The sequence below is a fragment of the Schistocerca cancellata genome, unplaced genomic scaffold (genome assembly GCF_023864275.1).
Source record: "Schistocerca cancellata isolate TAMUIC-IGC-003103 unplaced genomic scaffold, iqSchCanc2.1 HiC_scaffold_808, whole genome shotgun sequence".
Classification (NCBI taxonomy): Eukaryota; Metazoa; Arthropoda; class Insecta; order Orthoptera; family Acrididae; genus Schistocerca; species Schistocerca cancellata.
Window position 1 is genome coordinate 323,745 of NW_026046819.1, and position 16,004 is coordinate 339,748.

Sequence of the window (16,004 nt, forward strand, 5' to 3'; positions counted from 1 at the left end):
GTAAACGGACTCTCACTGAATTTTGATAAGACACAGTACATACAGTTCCGTACAGTGAATGGTATGACGCCATTAATAAATATAGACCTTAATCAGAAGGATATAGCTAAGGTAGAATATTCCAAATTTTTAGGTGTGTCCATTGATGAGAGATTAAATTGGAAGAAACACATTGATGATCTGCTGCAATGTTTGAGTTCAGCTACTTATGCAATAAGGGTCATTGCAAATTTTGGTGATAAACATCTTAGTAAATTAGCTTACTACGCCTATTTTCATTCATTGCTTTCATATGGCATCATATTTTGGGGTAATTCATCACTGAGGAATACAGTATTTATTGCACAAAAGCGTGTAATCAGAATAATAGCTGGAGTACACCCAAGATCATCCTGCAGACATTTATTTAAGGATCTAGGGATATTGACAGTAGCTTCTCAGTATATATACTCTCTTATGAAATTTGTTATTAACAACCAAACCCAATTCAAAAGTAATAGCAGTGTGCATAACTACAATACTAGGAGAAAGGATGATCTTCACTATTCAAGATTAAATCTAACTTTGGCACAGAAAGGGGTGAATTATAGTGGCACTAAAGTCTTTGGTCACTTACCAAATAGTATCAAAAGTCTGACAGATAACCAACAAGTATTTAAGAAGAAATTAAAAAGAATTTCTGAATGACAACTCCTTCTACTCCATAGAGGAATTTTTAGATGTAAATAAAAAAAAACAAAAACAAAAATATTAATAAAAAAATAAAAAAAAATAAAAATAAAATAAAAACACAAAAATGAAAAAGTTGTTATATTAACTTAAGTATGTTGTTAAATTAACTTAATTATGTCATGTATTGGAAAATTTGACTCGTTCAACATCATTACGAAATATCGTATTCATGATCCATGGAACTAGTATTAATGTAATCTAATCTAATCTAATCTTCGAGATGGTCACACCACGAACTCCAGAGCCCATATGGTTTAGTTCACGCCCTCGCCAGCAGAGGGACCTACCCCCCCCTCCCCCCCCCCCCCCCCCGGTCGGCGGTAGCCCACGCTGGTCCAGCCGGCAAGATGCCGCTGACGTCACAGGCGCCACTCGGCCGGCGTAAACATCGGCCGGTCGGTTGGCGATCCACCACGTGGCGGCTTTGTGGGACAAGCGACGCCCCGCCACACGTTCTTCGCCAAAGTTGGCTGCTCGAGAGGGGAATCTGCCCTGACGTCACACCCGTCGATAGGGCAGTCGCAAAATGCTTTGCTGGACATTCGAATCTGCCCACGTATTTCTATATCGGCACCCGGACATACATTATTAAAAACTCGTCACTGGTACTACGCAAAGCGACAAGGTGGGGAAAAGGACCCTGTACTTCCGGCATTACGGTCGTGCAAGTGTGTCCCAACAGACTGCGCCACCCTCACACAATGAGCTGCAGGCAGAGTGCGGCCGGCGCACGCACGGCCCGGCCTGCTCGGCTGGCGCGCGGGGCTCCCTCCGAAGACCCCCGGGGGGCAGGCGGGCGTCGACCACCCCGCGCTACGCTCTGCTACGTACACGTCCTCGTCCTGTCGCTACCGCGAGCACTTAACGCTGGACACGACGGAACCTGTCGACCACGTACCGGGCAAAGGGTTCGCGCCAGAGTTTGCCCGACACTGGAATCCACCGTGACTGTATAACAGCACCTTTGGTCGTCGCGAGAACGCTCGCTAATTCACTCTTTTTTTTTTTTTTTTACTTTATTGTTATTTTAAAACCTGTACAACTCAGGTAGGCTGGCAGCGGCACACAACGCCGCTCTTCAGCCATAGCGTTTCACAAGAGTATAAAACATGGTGAATGACAATGAACAAAGTGACGGGCAAAAGAGAGAGGACACAGAGACATAAAAACACGGAGTCGTTCACATGTGACGATAATAACACTGAAAACACGTTGGCACGGCGCACAAAACACTGATGAGTCCGACGATACAAGTGAACGGAGGAGTGGGACGGCGGACACCAAAAACACTATACGACGTCACACACACGAGACACAAAGGGCGACGATCTCCGGCGCGCGAAAGTTCACTAGACGTGTGCGAGTCCGGGGACCTGCCAAGAGAGGAGGAGGAGGAAGGGGAGTGGGAGAGCGAGAGGGGAGAGCAGAGATGCCACGGGCAGGGGAGATAGGGGGGAGGGAGGAAAGGGGAGAGGAAGCCCGGGGGAAGAGGGGGAAGGGAGGGGACAGGGAGATGGAAAAAGAAGGGAAGAGAAGAGAAGGGAGGGAGGGTGCCGAAAGGAAGGGACACGGGAAGTGGGGGGGCGGGGTAGGGTCAAAGTTGATAGGAGGGGTAGATGGAGGGGGCAAGGACATCATCAGGGAGAGGGAGCTGGCGGAAGCCACCTTGGGAGAGGGTAAGGAGGGTGGAGAGATGGAGACCGGGTGGGACATGGGAGTACAGGCGCGGCAGTGGGCGGGGGTGGGAGAGGATCGGGGAGACGAGCGAGTGAGGAGGATCGAGTTTGCGGGAGGTGTATAGGATTCGTATCCTTTCGAGGAAGAGGAGGAGGTGGGGGAAGGGGATAAGGTCATACAGGATCCGCGTGGGGGAAGGGAGACGGATGCGATAGGCAAGGCGGAGAGCATGGCGTTCAAGGATTTGGAGGGATTTATAAAAGGAAGGGGGGGCGGAGATCCAGGCTGGATGGGCGTAACAGAGGATAGGGCGGATAAGGGACTTATAGGTGTGGAGGATGGTGGAGGGGTCCAGACCCCACGTTCGGCCGGAAAGGAGCTTGAGGAGACGGAGTCGGGAACGTGCCTTGGCTTGGATTGTCTGGAGATGGGGAGTCCAGGAGAGGTGACGGCCGAGGGTGACGCCAAGGTACTTAAGGGTGGGGGTGAGAGCGATGGGACGGCCATAAACGGTGAGATAGAAATCAAGGAGGCGGAAGGAGGGAGTGGTTTTGCCTACAATGATCGCCTGCTAATTCACTCTCACCACCCCGCTATATTAAATAATTCAATTTACAATTTCATATACGTATGAAAATGTGTTCAACTACCTAATTTCAACTACACGGCTATTACAAATGATTGAAGCGATTTCACAAATTCACTGTAGCTCCATTCATTGACATATGGTCACGACACACTGCAGATACGTAGAAGCCGCACTTTAGGTTCCTGCCGTCAGAGCGCTCGAGAGCGCAGTGGGACAAAATGGCGACAGGAGCCGAGAAAGCGTATGTCGTGCTTCAAATGCACTCACATCAGTCATAACAGTGCAACGACACTTCAGGACGAAGTTCGACAAACATCCACCAACTGCTAACTCCATTCGGCGACGGTATGCGCAGTTTAAAGCTTCTGGATGCCTCTGTAAGGGGAAATCGACGGGTCGGCCTGCAGTGAGCGAAGAAACGGTTGAACGCGTGCGGGCAAGTTTCACGCGTAGCCCGCGGAAAATTGGCTCATGCCAGATCTGAAGACCGACAGCGCCGACTTCATCTTTCAACAGGATGGTGCTCCACCGCACTTCCATCGCGATGTTCGGCATTTCTTAAACAGGAGATTGGAAAACCGATGGATCGGTCGTAGTGGAGATCATGATCAGCAATTCATGTCATGGCCTCCACGCTCTCCCGACTTAACCCCATGCGATTTCTTTCTGTGGGGTTATGTGAAAGATTCAGTGTTTAAACCTCCTCTACCAAGAAACGTGTCAGAACTGCGAGCTCGCATCAACGATGCTTTCGAACTCATTGATGGGGACATGCTGCGCCGAGTGTGGGAGGAACTTGATTATCGGCTTGATGTCTGCCGAATCACTAAAGGGGCACATATCGAACATTTGTGAATGCTTAAAAAAACTTTTTGAGTTTTTGTATGTGTGTGCAAAGCATTGTGAAAATATCTCAAATAATAAAGTTATTGTAGAGCTGTGAAATCGCTTCAATCACTTGTAATAACCCTGTACTGTTCGAGGACCAGACAGCCACCTCCTCCTGGGAACCAGCGCCAAGTTTGAAATCCGCCACTAAACAGAGCTCACTTGTGCTTCCGCCGCCAACCTAAGAAAATTATTTCAAACTAAGCCACCAGCACTCAACCTCTTCCTACACGTTTCGGGTAAAAGGACTCACCCTGCACTAGGTCCACGGATGGAGAAGCGAATTTATTTAGGAATGGAGTATATGTATCACACCGACATATCCCACATCATACAGACCTGCAAAACACTCCTACATATTTATAATGCTCTAGACACACGCTTGCTAATTGTAAACAGTTAAAAATAATGCGTAGCACAGCCTACAGATATGCGAAACGCTCGTAAATAATGCAAAACATTTACGTCCAAATAGCCAAACAACTCCTAATTATCGGAAATAATTTCAGTCCATAAGCTGATGGAGGGAGTTTACTTTATTTATTTGGGACATATCTTTTTGAAGCTTTTGCATCTCATAGGTTTCGATGTGTAAGGCTGACCTAAGGCAGGTTCTGAACTCCAGTAGTGCACTACACTTGGCAACACTACCACACCCATCAAGATATTCATTCCAATCCAGACCTGTAACTCCTCTAGAGATAAATTTGTCCAGTTATTTGTCTACCCACTCACACTCTGACCAGATTGCAGTTTTTGCGTAAAAACCGCTCAGACTGCGCTGTGCTGCTCGGGGAAGTAATGAAGGACTGAACTCTATTTATTTGGAGCCCTTTTATTTAGTCGTGGAGTATATTTGTCACAAATCGCTCACACTGATCCGACTGTGGTCATCTGACACAGGCCACAAACACGTAAACAACTCCTAATTTCACCACACAATAGCAAGCTGCTCTTAAATAATGCAGTACACAATATCGGCAGACGAGCTATGTACTCTTAAACTCTCCAAATAAAGCACACCACAGTGCACACACATGATCGCAAAATAGTGCAACAGACGCCCCCAAACACCCCCCAGATGCTAAACCGACCATAAAGTCTCCGCTCGGCCTCCCCCAAACATGACCTCAACACAGTCGCATTCGCACCCATCACCGGAGAAACTGACATCGCCGCCTACGCGCCTTAGATTACGCTCCAAGGCAGGCGGCGCGAGCGTGCGGTCGGCGGGGGTGGGGGTTCCAGAGTCTCCAGCCAAGGTCAGCTTCCGAGCCCTCGTGACAGCCGACACATGTGAAAGCTGCATTGTTCTTCTCGTGTATACCGCCGGCGTCTCAGGTCTGGACCTGCCTTCACGTCTATTGTCAGAATAGCTCATAGCTCGTCGACACACACGAATATCGCCGTTGCGAAAAACTCACTGCGGTCACGGAAAACCGATCATTGCGATCTGCGCTGCATGGGCGTGTAATGGTTGACAACACTCTGTTTATTTCTTCGAACAACTTATTTAACCATACAGTACATATATCACACGATCGCAAAACACCCGACCACATTTCCCCTAGGCCATTTCGCACAGCCCACAGACTCAATCGTAATTCCAGTACACACAATAGCAAACTGCTACTATTAAATGAAACAACAAGTTTACTGTTACCAGTCACTGTTTTATTTTATTTTTTTCCACGACGCGTTTCGAAGGTTTAAACCTCCATCATCGGGTGGATTTACATTAGTTAGTATTACATATGTGTGTATGTTGTGTTACGATTTTGGAGGAACTTGTGGCACTGCCTAGTGGGGAAACAAGACACTATTTCAGAATATGGTTTTGGATAACTTTTGACAAAAAATAAACTGATATCTAATGGTAAACTTTAATAAGTAAACTAGAGTACCTCCAGTGGTCACAGGTTCCTTTTTCTGTCGTAACACTTCACATGTATACTGCCACATTTGTAAACAAATATGGCGTCTGGAATCAGCTGGGTGCAAGGTTCGTACAGCAGAAGAGAAGACATAATCGCAAAGTGCAAAGAATATAGATCGTAACAACATTATTACAGAATAATCGCTTAAACCATTTGGGAGTGTTTGTTTTGAGGTGTCGAATATATGTGTGTGTGTACTTCAGCTGGTATATAAATCCAATTTTGAAAGGTTAAAACAGCTAAACATTCGTACTCGTTTATGCAATCAGGTGAAATGTTAAAATGGCTTAAACTTCATACTTGCTAATAACAATTAGGTGAAATGTTACAGGCTTGAATTACAGTGATCATATTGGCTACAGCAGTAAAATCATAAATAGACGACACTCTTTGAAGAAAGAGAGAGAGAGAGAGAGAGAGAGGGAGGAAGGAGTGATTATATGAGAGCAAACATCTCTCTCTCCTGTGACCACTGGAGGTACTCTAGTTTACTTATTAAAGTTTACCATTAGATATCAGTTTATTTTTTGTCAAAAGTTATCCAAAACCATATTCTGAAATAGTGTCTTGTTTCCCCACTAGGCAGTGCCACAAGTTCCTCCAAAATCGTAACACAACATACACACATATGTAATACTAACTAATGTAAATCCACCCGATGATGGAGGTTTAAACCTTCGAAACGCGTCGTGGAAAAAATAAAATAAAACAGTGACTGGTAACAGTAAACTTGTTGTTTCATTTAATGTCAGTAACAGTCACGGTAAAGCCTAACCTAAAAATGTTCGCATTTAAAGTTAAACTGCTACTAAATAATACATCACACAGATGTGTAGATACGCTGAGTACTCGTAAACTATCCTAATAACACACAGCAGAGCCTGCAGATCCGCTCGCAAAATAACTCAGCAGACGTGCGCAGGTAGCCTCCACTCCGCACCCTGTCCACAGGGTCGTGAAGTCACCCACCCGCCTGGTTTCAGACCTCGCACAGACCCTCCCCCTGCTCGGCCTCCGGGAGCGTGAGTTGGCGCAGTCAACGCGCTCGTCAGCTGTCGAAGCACACACACACGTCCGTCCAGGACCGCAATCCATCACAACCCCGAGACGCTACCTTCGAACGTGGGTGAAAGTCTACTTTATATCAAGCTATCGTAATTCCAAAGCGCAGCCTCCCTACGCTAGACACATCATAGCAGCAGCACACGTCTTTACCTCCTATGACCCTGTAGCACACTGCGCATTGCTCCTCACACGACGTTACACGGCCCTTTAACTACGCATAACTACACATCCCTGCTCTCGCCTCGTCGCGTGACCAGCCATCTAAAACCTTCTCAGTATTGTTATTACTTTACAACATTTTTTTAAAAAAAATAAGATCTAATTTACTCCTCCCACCATCAACAAACGCAAACGTCCTCAACCCTATCTTGATGCTCATATTTCACCCCACAAACCATGTCCATCAATAAATTTACCATTCTCATCCCGTCTTTTCGAATTACAAACGTAGCCTCTATCTAAACACCCATCAACTCATCTTTCTCGCGCTTTCAAGAGTAAAATTAATTTTACACACACCCCGAAATACCAAACGCAATTAAAGATTGAAACTTTTAAACAGACCATCGAGCAAATACCACACTCACACCAATATTCAAAGCCTTGTCCATATTTACCACCTCCAACTTGAATTAAATATTATTACCATGGCCCCAATTATACGACATTTATTTACAGGTCCTAACGATACAGACATAGATGAGTCGTGTCATCCACTCGCTCACTCCTTCTACACACGCCCTCACAGAACTTGTTCTACTTCTATGCCACCCACCCTCTTATAATAATTTAGTACAATCATTTACGCCCCCACATACAAACCAGCTCATTAGAACATAATAATTCTTTTTTCCACGGATTAAACATAATAAATTACGCACACATCTAGTCAAATAAGTAAACTACTTTCACCGACAAACACCCCTCTCACTGAGGATAGTGCATTTAATATTATATACTTAAACACATACCAATGATAACAATATTCCCATGTACACCTTGTTCTTCTAATAAAGATAGAATTCGTTTTCCTATACGTTAGAAAATGACCATTTTACAACAGTGCACCCTCAGTCAACCCATTCGCTCTCATAACAATTCAGCTGATTGGAGAGCGTTTTTCCACTGGCAGAAACGCGTCAATCTTTCTGATCAGAGCCTACCCCCATTTTCTACAGATATCTACATACTCGCATATTAGAAGACCAAAAACATTTTTAATATAATATTATAAAATTCATGTCATACTCGTCGATATTAAGCAAAGTCCTAGTTCTTTAGTGTACCATAGACCTATGACTAACTAGAAGTAAATTTAAAAAATTTATATATTCAGTACTCTCAATAACAATCTCTTCTTTGTAAGACCTTCTAAATTTAATTTATAATTTTTGTTTTAGTAAATCAATAACAATCTCTTCTTTCTAAGACCTTCTAAATTTAATTTGCAATTTTTCTTTTAATAAAAGAACTAAATCCCTTCTCGTCTATAGAGAACCTACAAAGACAGAGAAAAATTATTTTTTCCCCTTTCAATTAAATAAAAATATCGTCCTTCAAAGAGTGATCAAAATTAGATCAGACGTAATAAGGTCCTCCCCCAAACACACCACCCTCTTCTTAAACCTGAACCCAATCACCAAAGCTAACCACCACATACTAAATATTATATTTAACAATTTAAATTATATCGCTCTTAATTGAGCTACACTCACATCCACAATAAATTAATTCTAATCTTTTATCACTCCCTCACCGCTCACCTGCACAGCGGTCAAACATACACACACAATCATTGTACTAAAATCAGCCTCATATAACACCATGCATAGAAGTGAATTTTACCAAACGTCGTGTGAGTAAAGAGCTAGTTGTGTCTCACAAGAACGATATTTTCCAAATCCTTGTTGACTGTATGTCAACAGACCGTTTTCTTCAAGGTAATTCATAATGTTCGAACACAGTATATGTTCCAAAATCCTGCTGCATATCGACGTTAATGATCCGGATTTAGTGAATTACTCCTACTACCTTTCTTGAATACTGGTGTGACCTGTGCAACTTCCCAGTCTTTGAGTAGACATCTTGTATATGGTTGTCAAGCATGGAGCTAATGCATCGGCATACACTGAAAAGAACCTAATTGGTATACAGTCTGGACCAGAAGACTTGCTTTTATTAAGTGATTTACTTCTACGTTACTAATGTTGGCAGCTGTTCTCGATTCGAATTCTGGAATATTTACTTCGTCTTCTTTTGTGAAGGCATTTCGGAAGGCTGTGTGTTGTAACTCTCCTTTGGCAACACTGTCTTCGATAGTATCTCCGTTGCTATCACGCAGAGAGAAGACATTGATTGCGACTTGCCGCTAGCATACTTTACATACGACCAGAATCTCTTTGGATTTTCTGCCAGGTTTCGAGACAAAGTTTCGTTGTGGAAACTGTCATAAGCAGGTGGCGTTGAAGTCCGCTCTAAATTTCGAGCTTCTGTAAAAGATCACCAATCTTGGGGATTTTGCGTCTGTTTGAATTTGGCATGTTTGTTTCGTTGTTTCTGCAACAGTGTTCTAACCCGGTTTGTGTACCAAGGAGGATCAGCTCCGTCGTTTGTTAATTTATTATTGGATTATGGCCGTAGAAAAATGAGTGTGCAGGGCGAATGGGTTGAATTACGAGAAGCATACGAAGAGGCAACCGCCAGAGACTAGCCGTGCTGTGCAGAAGTGACCCAGACGGTAAATACCTTCTGATACACAACTAAGGTCCTAAACTTGAAAATACAGAGTATGGCATTCCTTATGGAAGTTACGTACACAAGTAAGGCTTAAGTGTTTGCGTAAAGTTTGACGGAAAAATTTGAAATATTTATGAAATTTCGTAAAAGAATTTTTTTCATATGTGATATGTGACTTATTCATTTCATTACGTACAATTTTAAAATCATTTAATTTGATGTACAAGAAACATCTCAAGGTTTACAAAAGAAACTTTTTTCACTTTTTAAAGAGAAATACAACAGTTAACATTATATTTTACTTTTCTAAGTTACAGCTACACATGTACATAAAATAATACATGTAATACAATCCCTGTGTTCAGACTGTGAAGCCGTCCTCAATGAATTCATCGACAGAATAGTAACACTTTTCCACCAGAAGAGTAAAGAGCAATCTTTTCAGTGAACCAAGCTCCATTTTAAATATATTACTGCCTTTTATTTTATTGAAATTTTTTTACCCCATATGGTCTGGCGTTTGGGCATAAAGTTTTAAACGTTGTGGTGGAAGTTTGAAGTTATCTCTGTGGCGAGTGCTGTAATTGTGGTCAAAACGGAAAGTGTCTAGTGTATCTTGATTTTTATATAGGAACACCACCATCTCACATATGTAAAGTGAGGGGATAGACAGTATTTTTAAATTTTTTAACAGTGGTCGACAGGATTCCCGTTTCATTGCAACATACGCTTCTAATTACTTTCTTTTGTAATACTAGGAGCCTAGTGACTTTTGCTCAATTTCCCCAGAAGATTATGCCACAACGAATAACTGACTCAAAGTAGCAGTGCTAAACTATCTTCCTGGTAGCACCTGAAAAAACACACGTTACAAATGGTAGGCTGCTCAGTTTATTAGCTAAGTAATCTATGTGTAGCTTCCAATTTAAATTTTTGTAAAGATTTAGGCCTAAGAACTTCATGTGGTTTGCTTCTGTGATATCCTGATCATTGCAAGTTATCTTTATTTCAGTCCTTTCTACTGATCTAGATTCAAATTGCAATCATTTTTGTTTTAGTTACATTTAGTTTTAGTCCATTTTGATAGAACCAAGATTCGAGTTTTTCTAAAGTATTGTTGGCTTTTTCTGGATTATTTTCAGATACCTCATTTTCAATTACAACTGATGAATCATCAGCAAATAAGACTGAATGAACATCAATAGCAAGTGGTAGGTCATTTACGTAAAAAAGAAACAGATAGGGACCCAATATCGAACCTTGTGGGACTCCTTGGGGAACTCTTTTCCAGTCTGAGGAATAATTGGTTCCATTTGAAGTTAAAATTACTCTTTGTTTCCTACCTGACAGGTAAGAGCTAAACCAATTTAAAGCAGTGTCCCTGATTCCACACATCTGTAATTTGTAGAGGAGTAATGCATGTAACTGCATAGGCTTCCGCGGCCAGAGTCAGTCGACATAAAAGTTTTCTGGGTTTGGTACCGCGTCATAATGTAAAAACTACTGCTGCTATAGAAAAGCCAACGTTTCGGCCACGATTGCAGCGGCCTTCTTCTGGGTCATTAGTCACATATCACATATGAAAAAAATTCTTTTACCAAATTTCATAAATATTTAAAATTTTCCGTCAAACTTTACGCAAAAATTTAAGCCTTACTTGTGTATGTAACTTCCATAAGGAATGCCATACTCTGTATTTTCAAGTTTAGGACCTTAGTTGTGTATCGGTAGGTGTTTACCCTCTGGGTCACCTCATTAGACCCAGAAGAAGGCCGCTGCAATCGTGGCTGAAACGTTGGCTTTTCTACAGCAGCAGTAGTTTTTACATTATGACGCGGTACCAAACCCAGAAAACTTTTATGTCGAGTAATGCATGGTTCACTGAATCGAAAGCTTTAGTTAGATCACAGAATATTCCTGTGACCTTTCTACCTTTATCTAATGTGGAGCATTTTTTTTTTTTTTTGGATAAACTCATTTATAGCATTCACAGTGTTTCTACCCTGTTGGAATCTGAACTGGTTTTTAAAAATTATCTCATTTAGAATAAGAAATTTATTAATTTGTTTTGCTGCAATCTTTTCAAAGACTTTAGAGAAGACCAGCAAGAGAGAGAGAGGGCAGTAATTCCACATATCTTCTGTCGATCCTTGCTTGGATAGAGGTTTGATCTCAGCATATTTCAAAAGATTTGGAAAGCATCCATGTTCAAACGATTGATTTATAATAATTGACAGTGGTTGAGAAATAATATCGTACACATACTTGATTACAGATGTTGTTCTTTCATCCGACCCATGTGAGGTTTTGTTTTTCAGAGACAATATTTCCTTTTCCACATCCCTTTGGGTGATTTTTTCAAATTGTTTAAAAGATGTGTTCTGGCTGTTTTCCAAATTTATGATGCTCTAATAGAATGTCATATCCACATCCAATCTTACTACATTTAGCAAGAATTCATTGAAACAACTTGACATCTGAACAGGGTTTACTATAATTTCATTTTCATATATAATTTTCAAAATCTCATGAATTCTTACTTTGGCTCCTAATTCAGACTGAACAACTTACCACACTGCTTTTGTTTTATTTCTATGTTCTTGTATGAATTTATTATTTGCCATTTTTTTAGCTGCCACTACAACTTTCCTACATACAGTTTTATACTGTTTGACATAAGCAACAAAATCCGGATTTCTGTTTGATTTTAAAACATTGTGGAGCTCGCTCTCTCTGGCACTAGAAATTTTTATTCCTTTTGTAATCCATTTGAGTTTACCATTTACTTTCTTTTGCTTATATTTACAAGGAAATGATTCATTAAATACCTCTAAGGAACAATTTAGTAATTTGTCATAGTTTTAAAATATGATGTAACTGACTAGATTACAATATTTTCAAAAGGTCGGCACAAAGTTCCCTCGGTACTCGGAGGGATAATTGTGTTTTCACAGGATAATTGTCTATCTTCAAGCATTTCCAGATGAGCTTTTTCAGCATTTTTTGAAGTTCTCTCATGGGTCAAGCAAACATTTGATCATTTCTGTTGTGATTCTATCAGTACCTTTAATATCTACTGTTAGTTCTGTATGGTATGGGTGTAACACACTGGAACAATATTGGAAAAAATACAAAATAATTCTTTCATAAGTTTTTTCTCTGGTATCCCGCCAATGTACATGAATCTACCACCTACTTTAACTGCCACTGAGACTATATTATCATACTTGATCCATATCATATTCCCATAAACAGTGACACTTAGGTATGAATTGATTCCAGTTCTGACTCACTGAAATAGAAATCGTAGGATAGTACATTTTGGAATTTTGTGAAGTGCACAGTCTTATAATTATGAACATTTAAACGGAATGCCAACCTTTGCATCACTTTTAAATCTTCTTTTTATCATATAGCACTTCATTACAAAGAAGTGTCTCATCTAGAAAAACTCTGATATTATTACTGATACTGTCTATCAAGTCATTAATACACAATATGAAAACAAAGGGTCAAACACACTTCTATGGAGTACCACTGAGGTTACTGCTACTTCTGCCAGTGACTCGGCATTCGAGGTAAGATGGTTCTTTCCTACCACGGAAACATCAGTCTCACTTTAAATCTCTTATGATTGTACTTTTGTTAATAAAAGTCACTGTGGGAACGTCTTGTCATTTTCGAATTTATTAAGTACAGCAGCTACTTGATTCCCTTGACTCAAGGATTTCCAGTGTCATGTAAGAAAATGTGAGAGCTGGATTTCACAGGTTTGACATTTTCAAAATCCTAGATGGCTGGCCTGGAGAAAGTCTTTCTTTTTGAGGTATTCAATGATTAGGTCAAAGTATGATACATTTATATTGGTGGCCTGGTCTGTTGGTTTCTTTCAGGGTTGAGAATGCAAATCAGGTGAATCTTTAAGTACTCAATGCTGTTCCATTGACATACCAAGTCCACAATGGACATATTAAATCTGACTCATACACACCAAAACAACTTTGAAATATGTTTTAAATGAAAACTTCTCATCCAAGTTTGAAACTGCCGTTGATAACTTACTAAATAAAGGATATTTGTTCTACAGGGGTATGCAGCACTGGTTACCTGCATTGATACAGAAAATTCACAACACTATCCACTTCCACTCTCAACAAAAATTAGGAAACTGTATAATTTCAATCAAGAAAAACGTCTACATTTCAATTAATTGACTTAATAGCAAGTCACTTGTAAATTAGAATTATTTAACTTAACCATGAGCCAAAATAGAGAATTTTATGTCTTGTACTTTAATGATATTCCTTGCCACTTTACCTGCTTGAGTCTACCTGACATGGGTCCCATTTTGTGTACAGCAATGTGAAATATGTTTTGTTATATTGTTGCATTCACAGTTGATTTCTCAACTATCACTTCAAGTGCAACTTCAATTCATTGGACAATTGTAATTCAATAGCAAAAAGTATTGATGACAATATTATGAGGATAGTACTTTTACTTGTAGAATGTGCTGTCTTTCATTTATGACTGTATTGCTACTTTTGGTAACTTCAGGTCTTTCACAGTGAAAAGGAAAATGGATCTTCAGCAGAAATTCCATAGTTGGTCTTTATGTCAAAATTCAGCAGCTAAATTTTCCTACTATTAAACAGAGTATGTTATGTTACCATTATTTCAAAATTGCTACTCAGTAGTCAGTGGCTATCTCCCATCAACAACAGACTTGATTATATTGCTTTATTAACTATTTTAGTAAATTGCAAGGTTCTTTATGTCTATAGTTAGGTGAAATATTATGAGATATTGTGATCACTGTTGCTTTTCATTCTTTTGGAAGTGGAGTAGCACACGTGTGATGTACATAGTTTTGTGATTCAAATGTTTGCACAAATTCGTAACACAGCCCCATCAGCTGTATAGTTCATTCGAGCCATCTGGGCAGTGAGAGCACTGTCAGAAATGGTACCTGTCCAGCCAGAGTTGCCATGTGGCGACCCCTGCAGGCGCTCTGCCTAAGTGACACTGGGCTGAGGGAAAGGCACTGGAGATTGTGTGAAATCTGGAAAGCAGCAAGACTTCCTGCAGTATCCTGCAAGGTGAGAGTCAAGTTTGATGTTACCTGCCTCAAGTTAACAAGTTTTATGCCATCAGAAGTATAGCTGTGTTCATGTGGGAAAGAAATTATTTGATGGGGTTCTTAGATTCCCTTTAGTTCAACTTTAACTGCTAACATGGTACCAGATGATAGGCACATCATGTGGAATGAATATTGCCACCAATGTCGCATTACAATTAAACACATGAACTGCTACTGCACTGCACTGAACTGAAGAAATATTCTAGCTACATAGCTTACACTGGAAAGGCAAAAGATTATAACCACTGCCCACCGCGACATCGGATGCCACGCTTTGACACTGTGGGCACCTGACGCAGTAAAAAAAAAAAAGGATGTAATCGGATCATACAGAAATGGGAAAATCACCTAGCAAACATATGGGCTGCAAATGCCGAAATACATTCAGGTAAGCGACTTTGACAAAGAGCAGATTATTAACACTGTAACGGAACATATTAAAGGCTTTACTGTACCGAAGTATGCGATACCCTCCAAATTCAACCAGTTTAATGAGTATTTATGATTATAGAAAAGTTATTGTGTATGTTAACAATGATTGCATAACATGTCTGCATAAACAGTCAACCCATTAAATTATACTGAGTAACTGACCCACACAAAAGTTTATATCACTTGATCACTGATACAGCACATGTCATCATGTAAAAACACTAAGTTCATCTTAAATAATTAATATGAAGTACGAAAAATAGTGGCCAACTTAGGTATTTTGGATCTCCTTAAATAAAAATCACCCAGTGAAACCTATTTGTTCACTAGGAGCGTTTTCACTCAGTATTCACGAAATCAATCCTATTTTAGACGAAAACCAATGTAATTCTTAATAATTCATGTTATTTACTTATTTATGCAAATTAGAGAAGTCAATTGACAAACTTCTAAAAAACGGCCTTTTTGTAACAAAGAATTATTCTGTCAAGTCAACAAATCTGTCTGTCATTTTAATAACATGTTAAATTATGTCACTCGATGCAAATTAATAACTTTTCTGCACAAATTATGATAACAGATGTACATGTGACTTGTAAACTATATCTCTTTTTAGTAGTTCTTTGACAATGTTATAAATACAAGCAGCAAGAACGGTCGGGAGGCAGTCGGAATGTCACTTTGGTAAAGTGTGTTTGTGTGTTATTGTTTGAGGTGGATAAACAATGCAAAGAACATGTAGAGGAAGTGCTACTTTGTGTTGTGTCATGGTCTTTGGTGGACAGTGGAATTAAGATGGCCACCAGAG